The sequence below is a fragment of the Phalacrocorax aristotelis genome, chromosome 1 (genome assembly GCF_949628215.1).
Source record: "Phalacrocorax aristotelis chromosome 1, bGulAri2.1, whole genome shotgun sequence".
Classification (NCBI taxonomy): domain Eukaryota; kingdom Metazoa; phylum Chordata; class Aves; order Suliformes; family Phalacrocoracidae; genus Phalacrocorax; species Phalacrocorax aristotelis.
Window position 1 is genome coordinate 141,293,387 of NC_134276.1, and position 11,843 is coordinate 141,305,229.

General features: G+C 43.6%; 1 protein-coding gene across 4 annotated transcripts in view; it reads right to left on the reverse strand.

Moving 5' to 3' along the window:
• The window catches only part of ARHGAP8 (Rho GTPase activating protein 8), an 86,313-nt gene extending 82,930 nt beyond the window's left edge, over positions 1–3,383 (reverse strand). Inside the window, exon 1 of one of the 4 annotated variants that reach the window (XM_075112699.1) lies at positions 3,012–3,383. The gene's annotated coding sequence lies outside the window, so the exon portion shown is untranslated. Of the gene's footprint in view, positions 1–2,891 lie in introns of all 4 variants that reach the window. The other 3 variants (XM_075112668.1, XM_075112677.1, XM_075112687.1) reach the window with 3 other exon arrangements.
• Between the last annotated feature and the right edge of the window lie 8,460 nt (positions 3,384–11,843).

Below are 11,843 nucleotides of genomic sequence, written 5' to 3' on the forward strand. Positions count from 1 at the left end.
GCTGGGGCAATGAAGTGGGGGTTGTGCAGGAAAGCTGCCAGATAAAAATGTCATCTCTTTTTTTCTTCAAAAGCAAAGGAGGTCAACCTGTGTGACTCCAGCCTCGCTTAACTCACAAGCAGGTCAATGTGATTCCCACAGTCTGTATCATTTGCCTGCCAGTAAGTTATGATGGTGTGGAGGCTGACAAGAAATCTGAAACCCCAGCTGTGGCCATGGTGAGCAGCAAGAGCAGCTCATACTGCTGCTGGGTAGGGAGTCACTCCGAGGAGGCCTTGGCTGCTCCACCCATTCCCAAGTAGCAGTCTCCATAGATCCCCTAACTTCCACTTCTCAGGGCTGCATCCTACATCCCCAGCCACAGTAATGTCATGGATTGTGGTTTATATGGTCTGCAAGGTGACAATCCTTATTCTAGAGTTATAACATTCTGTTAGGTCTCATTAGAAAAAAATTGAAACATTTGAAATTTTAAAAATGGGAATCACAGTTTCAATAACAACATCTATTAACCAATGACTGTTCTGTTGCATCTGAATTTCAAGATTAAACCAATCACAGTATAAACACTTACAGCTCTACTATGCACAAACCCTTTACACCAAGGACTGTTTTGACTCTGAACAATTTATCTGAAAAAAACCCCAACCTCTTAAATTTAAAACCAATGAAGACCAATATCCACATAGGCATGTAGAATACTCACTCGGCTGGGTTACACAATGACTTCATGGCTGTATCCATATTCTTAAAAAGAAGCTTAAGAGTTCACAGGGGAGTACAACAAGTACTGTTTACACACTTCACCAGCAGTACTATTATTAAACATTCATTCAATCCAGAAGAACTTTAAAAATACAGTTTACATCTCCCTGTGTTTATTTACTTTTTGAATTCCTGCTCTAACAATGAAGAAAGCCACACAGGGAACTCTTGTTTCATTTCACTTATTAAAGTTACTTCCACCTAGCATTACTGCATATTTTTGTCTGAAGGCACTGGAATAAGTGACTCATGTAAAAACAACTTTAAAAAAAAAGACTTTCTTTGGTTACAGAAACATTACTGCCTGACTTAGATCTATTCAGAGACCTCTCAGCAAACTGCCAGGTTAAGAGCATACCATTTTAGCCTCTAAGGCAGCACACCAAAGGTCTGTAATACGTCAGTGGCAAAACTCGCACATAGATACCAAAACACCTCCCAAAAGCTGAGGTCACTCCTCCTTGGAAAGAGACTTTGGTGTTGGAAGCAAGGCTGCTGCCTTCAATGATCCTGACTACTGCTCCATGAGAAGCTTTGGTCCTGCATCCAGCCACCTAAGTTGGACTTGTGGAAGTGAAAGCCAGTTCAGTGATCTTTCAGCTCAGGGACCAAGTAACAGGCCACCAGCTCATCTGTATTAAAGTGTGTATATGTGCGGGGGAGGGGGGAAGCGCCAAAAACCCAGCAAGGTCATCAGTGCAACATACAGCATTCAAGGACAGGAAACTCCTGGCTGTGCACTTAGTTACCTTTGCGGGAAGTGAAAAGGCATCTAATCGGGAATGGGCCTTCCCCTTAGGTTTCAGGTGAGCTAAGCTTGCCGTGCAGGGGTGGGAAGAGAGGCTTAACCTCTTTTGGCTGCCATAAAGGGCTTCAGCCTTTTGGTGGACTTCTACAAATGTGTGTTTGGAAGGGGGGCTGGATGCGTGGAATTGCAGGAATGCTAATGGCAGCAAACGAGAGGAACCGGTTCCAGCCTGTACTCCCAGCCTACCACAGCCCCCCCCAGAAGTTAAACCGGCCTTAACTAAACCTTGTGCCACCTTCTGCCTGGAAAACTTACCGCAAAATAACAAGGTCATTACTCAAGACATCTGGAAAGGTCAGAATGAAAGTTTCACATACAACATGCATGCACAGATACAGATTTTAACTACATGCCAAAAATGTGATGCAACACACACAGCAAGAGTGCTGAAAAGTGATACATATTGTTAGTACGATATATATATCTCTATTATAATGGGGGCAATGAAGAATTTATTTTCAAAGGACTGGTAACAAAGATAAAAGAAAACCCTAAAAGCACAACATAACAATATATAGCTAGAGATGTTCTTTAAGAGATATTTCTTAGATTATAGTTATAGCGTTGAGTCTCAATCACATAATGCCTACTGCAATCTTCACCCCATTTTCTATGTTTCTTGCGAGGTTTTTATATTGATTTAAGCTCCAATTCTGCAACAGGACTCACGCACAGAAACTTTTTGTCCGATGATGTTCTCCCATGAAACCGGTGGGGGTGGCCACAAGAGCACAAATTCACCTACCTACCATCAATCCCAGCAAACAATTTCACACACGCTTCACGTACAGAATCCTATTCAGTTGAGTCATATCCTTGTGCAAACAACCACAAGACTCAGTCTCAGACTAAGGCATGAGCACCAGTGTAAAATAACAGCCTCATGCCATACCTGTTACACTATAAACCTGTCTCATGTTATGACCTTTGGATCATATTATTGTGGGAAACGATAAAAATTAAAGCATCCCGCAGAAAGGACAGGCCAAAAGCCTGCCTGCCCGGGCACCCTCAGCGGGGCAAGCCTGCTACACGGGGGGCGATGTGGGGATCCCAGACGGCCCAAATAGTTGCTTCGCCTTTAGACAGGGCACCTTTCATCCAAAGGGCAGCGCAACAGGCTGTTATAACGAGGAGAACAAAGAGTGCTTGGTTTGACACACCTATATATGTATAGATCTATAGGCATCTCCGAAGCGCCCTCTGGAAGGGCCCCCGGGGTCCCGCCCGGCGCTTCCCCGCTGCACTCCCCAAACCCCTCCCGGCAGCGACTTTGTCACCCGCCTCCTCCCCGCCGGGAAGCCCCAGCTGCCCTTACCGTCCCTCACCGTGAGGGCACCGCTGCCGCCCCGGGGGAAGCCGCCGCGGGGCCCCGAGGATGAGGAGGCCGGGGCGGAGCGGGCCCCCTCCCCGCAGTCCCCGGGGCGGCCTGACGTACCTGGCGGCGGAGGCTCGCAGGCACCACAGGTGCTTCTCCCGGCCGAGACGAGGCGGGCGGGCCGCGGCGGCACCGCCCCGGGGCCGGCCTCACCTGCGGGCGGGCGGGCGGCCGGAGGAGGGGCGAGGCCGCCGGCCTGGGCACGGCGGGCGGCTCCGGCCCCCGGGAGGCAGCGGAGTGCGGGAGCGGCTGGTGGGTCGCGCTGCGGCCACCCTCGCCTCAGGCCCGGGCCGGTACCGGGCCTCGCTGACCCAAACGGAGGCGGCGTTTGGGGGGCGAGGGGCGGCCGGGGCTCCTCAGAGGAGACGAAGCGGGGCTCCTGTCGCCGGCCCCGGGGTGGTGCGCTGGGGGCTCGGGCCGCCGCTCCGCCTTCCCCTCACACAGGTGCAGGGGGCAGCTTTGAAAGCAAATGCCGGCGGGTGTTGGAGGCGCAGCCCCTTTTGGCGGCCCTTTCGGTTTCGTTTCCCGCCGGTGGTTTGTTTTCCTGCCAGGAAGGGCAGGAGAAAGAGAGACCGGGCCGGGGGCTGCGCGGCGTGGGCGGCGCTGCCCGGGCCCAGACCCCGGGCCCACCCCGCGGGCCTGCTGGGTGGCTGAAGCGGGGAAACAAACCCAGAGGCAAAAGCAAGATGTGGAAATTATTCTCTTTTTACTGCCTTTTTATTGTTTAGGGGGAAAAGTAAATCAGTTATCAAGTTCTTCGAGCATCGCCATCTGACTACTGCGGGGAACAATGAACATATTGACAAAATGCTCCGGGGGGGACCCTCTCTTTGTAATTTATTCAAGTGATGCAGAGGAGTCAGATGTGGCCCTTCACGATAAGGGACATGCATGCTGATGGGTTCTACACGGCAAACATTTGGTGGCATTGCTCCCTCTGACCAGGGAGTGAACAGGCAGTATCTGCCCAACGTAATTTTCCAGTCTGTATGACTGACACTTATCCTTCTCACGTACCTTTTTTACAAGCGTGTGACACTGGTCTACCCATATCCCCATGCAGTTAGAAGAGGTCCAAAGTACCATCAGCATCCTGACAAAAGACTCCAGGCTGATCTTTTGTCCGACAATTTCACCTGGAACCTAATGTTTAATAGTCCCTCAAACTCATGCTAGGAAGTTGTCATTGCTAGTAAAAGAGTGGGAAATAAGCTGAGGTAAATCAATGGTAGGGGGAAAAAAAGGACAAAAACACAATTAGAGACACAAAGACACTGCCTCACTGAGTCACAAAATGCTTCCACTGCTCCAGGAAATACCGGCCAGACTCACTTTCCTTGACTTCTGGTGGCTGCGGTCAGAACGGAGGACTACGGGACGTGGGGTCTGACCCAGTACAACTGCCCTTACAGCTTTGCCCACATCCTTCTGTCCATCTGCAGAAGCCTCCTCCTCACCCCACATTACTAAAATTTATAGGAATTTCTGCTAAGTGCACAACTTTGTATTTCTACTATTAAATTGTGTGTCATTTCTCTTTCTCCTATCCACAGACTCATCCAATTCTTTCCATAAAGTATTCCTGTCCTTTTCTGTTGTAACAGCAGGTCTTTGGCTTATGTCATCAGCAAATTTCATTAGCACAATCATGGTTTTTGTGCCAAGGTCACTAATAAAATTTTAACTAAGATTAGTTCTGAGATCAGTCCCTATGGAACTGCATTAGTAACCTCCTTCCATCTAGAGTTTCCCTTTCAGCACACGCTATTGTCCTTACTTTTCATTTCTTACATTCATTCACATCTCTCCATCTTAATTAATATTTTCTCGCATGGCATCCTCTCAAATGTTTTATTGAAGTCTGGATAGATTTGATCTACCATATTTGCATTGTTTGAGAAAATGATTTATCAGACAAAGATACTGGCTTAGTCTGGTATGTTCTATCTTTGGAGAAGTCCTGCTGCATTTTAACTAGTTTTTCATATACCTGCACATCTTTAATTAGTTTTTCCGTCAGCACTTGTTCTAAAGCTTTGTGTACTAATGAGGTCAGATAAAAGAGCCTGTAGTGGCTTGGATCAGTCTGTTTTTCTTACAAAGTACAAGCCCCACACAAAAGTCTGTAGACTCTTCGGTGTCTTTCCTGGGCTGCTGTGGCCACTAGGTCTGACCTGCAATTAAGGCACAGCATGCCTGTGATTGATTTTAGACTAACCCCTCAGGCTGAAAAAGCCAAATGTTATGGTTTTTTACTTCAAAGCCTGCCTCACGGGTTTCTTCCACAAAGCTATATGTTCAGATTGCCTAGTTCCCAATTTACTTATAGCCATACCTTTGAGATTTTATGTACACAACCTGAATGCTCTGGCATTGCTTTGCATATACCTCATATACCTCTTTTCTATTTCAAATGCATTTCTTTATGCTTGTATTTTTATTGTATTAACAATTTGTCTGCAACCCAGAAAAAACAGTTGAAGACCACTGCTTCTACTTTCCTCTTTATGAACATGTCCAGTCAATGGATTTAGAATAAATCTTATTATTTTAAAACAAAATCATTTTGCCTGTCTCCAATTGTAGCCAAATGCCACCTCAAAATATGTTGTAGAAGTCAGGCTCATGGCTAAATAAATTGTTAAGTTTGTCCTACAGAACCCACAGAGAGCTTTTTCTCTAGCATTAGTTTGGTCTTAAAAGAGATCTCTTTCCATGGACTTTGCCGCTTTCTTAATTAGCTCCCAATTAATATGAGGCTCCAGGCTGCTTTCTTGCAGATGGTGAAGACCATGGTGAGGTCCTTGCTGAGCGTGACATTTAATTCCTCAGAGCAGTAGCACAAATGGGAGGGGAGAAGGAAAGTCCAGATTTTTGGCTGGACCGCTGTACTTCCATATCCTTCACCCAGCATGAAACTCTCCCCTATTGTATTTCAGCCCTTCTATGTCCTTTTGCATGTCCAAATAAACAAGTTGTTTAGAGATGGCTTTACATGGACCCCGGCCTATGGCACTGAGGCTTAGTTTGTAAAAGCAGATTATCTAGAAATTTAGAAGAGGGGAGCTTCTAGTCACTGAGTTCTTCTGAGCAGCAAAATTCAAATCAGAGCAGTGATGACTGTAGAGAATCGTCACTGGAAGACTTTGGTGCTAGCTCAGCCGTTTATCACCTCCTGCTGGCAGAACGCCTGTGTGAGGGGTATACCACTTGTGTTATTTTAACTGTGCTGGTACATGATCAGTATTCTGTAGGCAGGGTGTAAAGCTAAGTATAGACTAGGCTTTGGTCACAGAAAGCAAGTTTTACCGATAAAATAGTGGAGTAACATCAGGCTGCAGATTTTTACTTGGTAAAACATCACCTCTGTTTTCTCTCAAGGTGTAGTAGGTTTGCATGGTGGGTCTCTAAGATTGGACTCAACACTGAGGCCAGCTGACCTTATGCAAACTGGAGGAAAGATCAACAGAGACAGCAAGGTTATGTTTTCGAGCAAGGCTGTGACATCTCACCAGGCTGAGCTTAACAAGTCATGCAACCTTTTTTTGTTCAAAATAAGAGAGTACTATGTTGGAGAGTGTACCCAGTCTGACTCTACCATGTGTATATAGTCTAGCCTTTCATTTCATATGAATAAGAACCAAATGTATGCTATTTGTCATCTCTAAATCTGTAATTTATATACAGGTTTACTTAAGGAACATAATTCACTATTATTAAAATTTGCTTTAGAGAAAGTTGGAAATGAGAGCCCTCTAATGCAAAATTACTTAACATGGGGCACCGTGTCTTTTTATCTATGATGTATAATGTATCAGTTACCACGACGAATGCAACATAAATACATAGATTCAGGGGAACCTCCAGTATTCTTTCAACACCTCTGTAATTTCTAAAATGGTAGTGCAGTGCTACCGTATAATATAATAAGGCAAAAACTTTAGTTTAAAAGGCAAGAAGAAATTCCTGTTACACCACTTAGAGTAAAAAATAATATACATCAATAAAAAATAAGTGCTTGGTTTCTGGTTTTGTTTCATTAATACTTCCCCATTCAGGCAACTTGTCAGAGCCTTTCATTACTACAAAAATAGAATCGAACACAAAAGGAAAGCTGCAAATTGAAAGCAAGATTTAGAGGTCTGAAGAGTTGTCTGAATTTTGTTTTTCCTCTCCGTTTGCTTTCACACGTTTATGAACTCACAGTTGGATTTCCTCAAACAGGAAATTCCACAGTATTTATCATTAGTGAGCTATGGTAATAGCAGTCCTGTGAATCCACAGGGCTCTTTCCAAAGTCATTCCCTTTTAAAGGAAATAAACGCTAATATAGGCCAAATCTTTATTTGCTGGGTTAGGGTCACTGAATTCAGCAGCAAAACAATTTACTTTGGCAAATCATCCATACCCTCATTTCAAACAAGCTTATTATGAGGCATAGAGTAACTGCAAGAGTAGCGTGGTATGACCCAGAAGTACTAGTGAAGCACTGCTGTACAAATACATTTGCTGCTTTGGTAGGTAATGTCAACAAAAAGCAAAGTGAGCCTGGCTGGTAATTCCTAGAGGGCAGAGATAAGTAAAGATCAATGGAGAAGGATTACGGATATGGATCTTCTGAGAAACATCTTCCACAACCACAGACTTCAGAAAGAAGCCCCTTGGCCTCAAGCGGTGGTCCACCTAACCAAGGCCCTGCCTTTCAATGCATACCGGATGTGTCAAAAAAGTAGCACGCTTTCTAAAAGGAAGACATTACAAAACCTGTCCCTCATTAAGATTTTAATGGGATCCATAAAAGATCTGGTCTTCAATCAAAGTGTGAAATTTAAATGCCTTTCTAATTTTTTTAACATGATGAATAATCTCAAAATCAAGTTCTTTTCATCATTTCCAGCAGCCCTTGTCCAGAAACCTGTTCATGAGCTTCTTTCTACTGCATCTTTAGCACCTACCTGAATTACAGATACGGTGATGACTTAAACCTTGCTTTCTGACATGCATTCATTCAGAGTTTGAATCAGAGAACTCAAACCAGACTTTGTTCCCAAGTCATGGAACTGAGAAGAACTGGCTTGTTTCAGGTCATGAACTGCTTGGATCTGAATTTCTACCAGAACTTTGCGTCAGTTCACGTCAAGAGCTCCCTTTTGATAAGCACAACTTAGAAGTGCGACTGTGAGTGCCATCTCTGCATAAAAGGACAATATTATCATCAGAACAGAAATGAGAATCAGTTTCCAATGCAAATAAAACAGCGAACTGTAGAATCAGCACATATGGCAGTAGAGTTTTATTAATTGGTTAAGAGCTCCAATAACATAGATGCCTACACATCAAAGTCAAGTAAACAGAGCTCAATCACCATATGGAACTAGACCAAGATGGTAATGGGCAACAAAGCAAGGCAATCCTATTCATGTTCCATATGGCTTCTGTTGACTTCTGTCTATTGTGCTGAAACTTCTCCATACGCTATTATGGAGTATAGTGGTTTGCTTTTCAAAATGGATGTATGAAATTAGGAATCCAAGTGTACTATTAATGGCTCAAAAGTACAGAGGATTTGTAAAGAGAACATAAACTGGATTTTTTAATATGGGTTTTTTTTCTATATCAGCGTCATGCTTGCTTGAACCCTGCTTATTTTTTTTTCTGTTTGATAAAGATGGTTAAGCTAAATCTTACTCCACTACCAGAAGAGCCTCTTCTACACTAACGAAACAGGTCCTTTTGTTATAGCACAACTATTGCAATACTGAACCTTAGGAGAGAAACACAAAGGCTGCTGGCAGCAAATACAAGCAAAGTTATCTATTTACACATTCCTTTATCTCCACCATTCTAAGTGTATAGTACAACAGATTATTTCTCTCTCTAGCAAGACACATGGACATAGATTCTTATTCCACAGTGAAAGGGATAGAAAGACATAGATACTTCGAGGAATTCACTCGGGAGAAACAAATCACTATTTTGAAAAGCCTGATGCTTTTTCTGCTTTCAGCCTGAACATAAATATTATTTGGAACTAATAATTAACACTTGGGATTTTTCAGACAGATGTGTTAAGTACACCTTTTGAAAATCAGACGTAGAAGATGGCCCTTGCAGAGTGAATTGCCAATGCAGTGTAAGTGCTTTTCCGAGTGACATGGGGGTACAATCAAAGCACAGTGGCTTTTAGGTCCGAGACTCGGCGAATAGGGGGAAGAGATGAGGAGAAAGCAGAAGGAAGAACCTTCTATCTAGTGGATGCTTTTTTTTTTAAACAGCTGCTTCAGAACTGTCTGTGATTTTAAGAACAAGTTTAGTCTAGCACCATCACTCAGAGCGCCCTGTGCTTCTGTATATCACAGCATATAACCATAAATTGGGATGCTCTACTGATACACAGTAGAGCGTCAAACCACTTTCTCACCTTCCCTGGCGTGCCTAAAACTCCGATTAAGCAGTCAGTGTTCAAGTTTAAATTATTTCAGAAATGAGGTGTGGGGAGTATGGTACTGCTTTATTTTTTCTTCCCAAAACAGGAAAGTGATTTGAACTGCAATACCTGTTTGAACTTGGAGCTTTCCTTCAGAAATTGAGAACGGCCTGGAGACATCTTTATATACTACCAGACACAACTCATGGTTGGTTTAAGTGCTACTGGCCACCCTTTCTGTCATTTTGACTCTAGCGTTACTGTTTTTTCAGCTGGATCGAAGTGAGTTTGATGTCTGGTGTCCTAAGTATGGGAAAGAGTAAGTGAAAAGGGGGCAGTTGCTCTTTGGGATCCACTGACTATCAAGGAAATGGGTTTTCCATCCTCCTTCTGCAGAAAACTGAAGGGAGAAAATGAAACTTCTGGCAGCGGGAATGGCCTGTGGTACAGGATGAAAGAGGCGTCACATGCAACTACCACAGCTAGTACCATTTCCCTGTAAATAATTACCTGCTTGAAAAGTTAACATTATTGCCCTGCACGTAACTGATTTTGACTCATATCTAGTGCCTCTCCTATGGTCAAGTCACAACAAGGTAGCGCTGCTTCTTTCCTTGTAAACCTGAAACATGTACCTGCAAAGGATCACCTCCACCTGGCAAGGCACAAAGAAAGAGAACTAGTCTATGCCATAAAACATGCACCACTGGGCTTTTTCCTCTCTCCCATCAATGACGGTCGTCTGAACAAAAGGCAGCAGAGGACTTGCATGCTTCATTTCCCTAAACAGATTTATAAACTGCAGCAGCACCCTAGCAGGTGCTGAGGTTTGAAGTCTCCCATTTGCCTTTTTTTTTTCCTTCAGCAAAGGCAGCTGGTGAACTATGGGGATATTGCAAACTTTTAAAGAAAGGGCTTAATCCACCATCTGAAATTCACAGAAGCATTAAGTCATTATTCAAATGAAAAGCTGCTTTTACCCATTAACATATTTTCATCAACAACAAAAAAAGCAAGATGCTGATATGAGGGGAGATATGCACATTCTTATTTATATGGTAATTGAATGGTCAGGGACTTTGCCTGTTATTTTCGTAAGACATGGTAAGCGTCAATAAAACTATGTTGCACTACTCTTCTAATGGAACCTGGCACCATTAAGAAATCTTTTCTTCTTCCTAAGATGTGATGGGGAAAGCGGCATTGAAAGTCAACCAATTTATGCAACCCACTTCGTAACATGATTGCTGGCTTTTGCCTTTCTACAGACAAAGCAAAATTAATAATTCTTCTCTGTAACAAGTGACAAGAGAATTATTTCTGTCTATCAAACCCATCCTAAATAGGAGTAAGAATACTGCTTCCCCTCCCATAAATTTGCATATTTAGAGTGTTCTTAGTAAAATCTGGTGCGTTATAATTCAATGGCTCATATTCTTTGTCAATCAGGCTTCTTTCAAGAGTAAAAATATTTTTAAAAGCCAGTGTACAACTGCAATTCTCTTTCGTCCAAGCAGCACGTGCTGTAAAATCACGGTGCAAAAGCTCTGGCTTCATTTAGATGGGCAGAGTTCCACTGACACTGATGGTGCTCTGGTTGGGGTGAGCTGGGTCCCAAGAAGTCCAGTAAGCTCCGCTGCAAATGCGTCGTTAACGGAGAAAATTGTCAGTGCTGAAGAAGCATCCTGAGAAGACATATCTTACTGTTGTATAAGTATCATTTTAATACCCTTCGTTCATCACTCAAGCTGGAGCTGCTGCTTAGCGTTCAAGCCAAGGGAGCCATTCGTCACCATTTTATGCCTACCTGTCTCTCGATTTATGCAAATTCCTCAGGGCCTCACCAAAAAGAAACCAAAAAGACAAATCGCTCTCCAATGCTGTGGGATTATTAGCATTTTTTGCTGAACGTGCTTACACATATGGCACTAGCTTTCCTACCTACACAGCCTCAGCCCAAAAAGGGACAAGCTGAGGAGCAGAAAGGTAGATACTTTAGTGCTATCAGGAATTACAGAGGTCAAAACCATCATTTAGAAAGGGGTTTGAAGGGGTTGTTGTTGAGAAAATGTGAACCACTCATCAGAAATTTCTAAGAAGTTGATTGCCTAGATTTCAAAGTAGCATGCCTAGATAAAAAAGATAATACAGAAGGACAAAGCTCAGACTCACAGGCTGTCCAACACCCCTCCGCTCTGGACCAGTTTCCAGCATCCCATGAGGACACATCAGAGCGTGAGCGTGGAAGATGAATTGCATAAGCACTTGGCATGCTAAGCACAGGAGCAGTCCCTAGACACAGACTCTGTAATCCTGAAAGGGAGAATAAAGTATCTTCCCAAATAAATTTGTGCTTAGTCTGTATGATGCCTTTATTCTATCACACATTTTGGCCATGGAACATCTTTCTGCAAATGTAATTTGGAGAAGGTTTTAGATCTGGGAACAGTTGGAGTAGGGTGGTA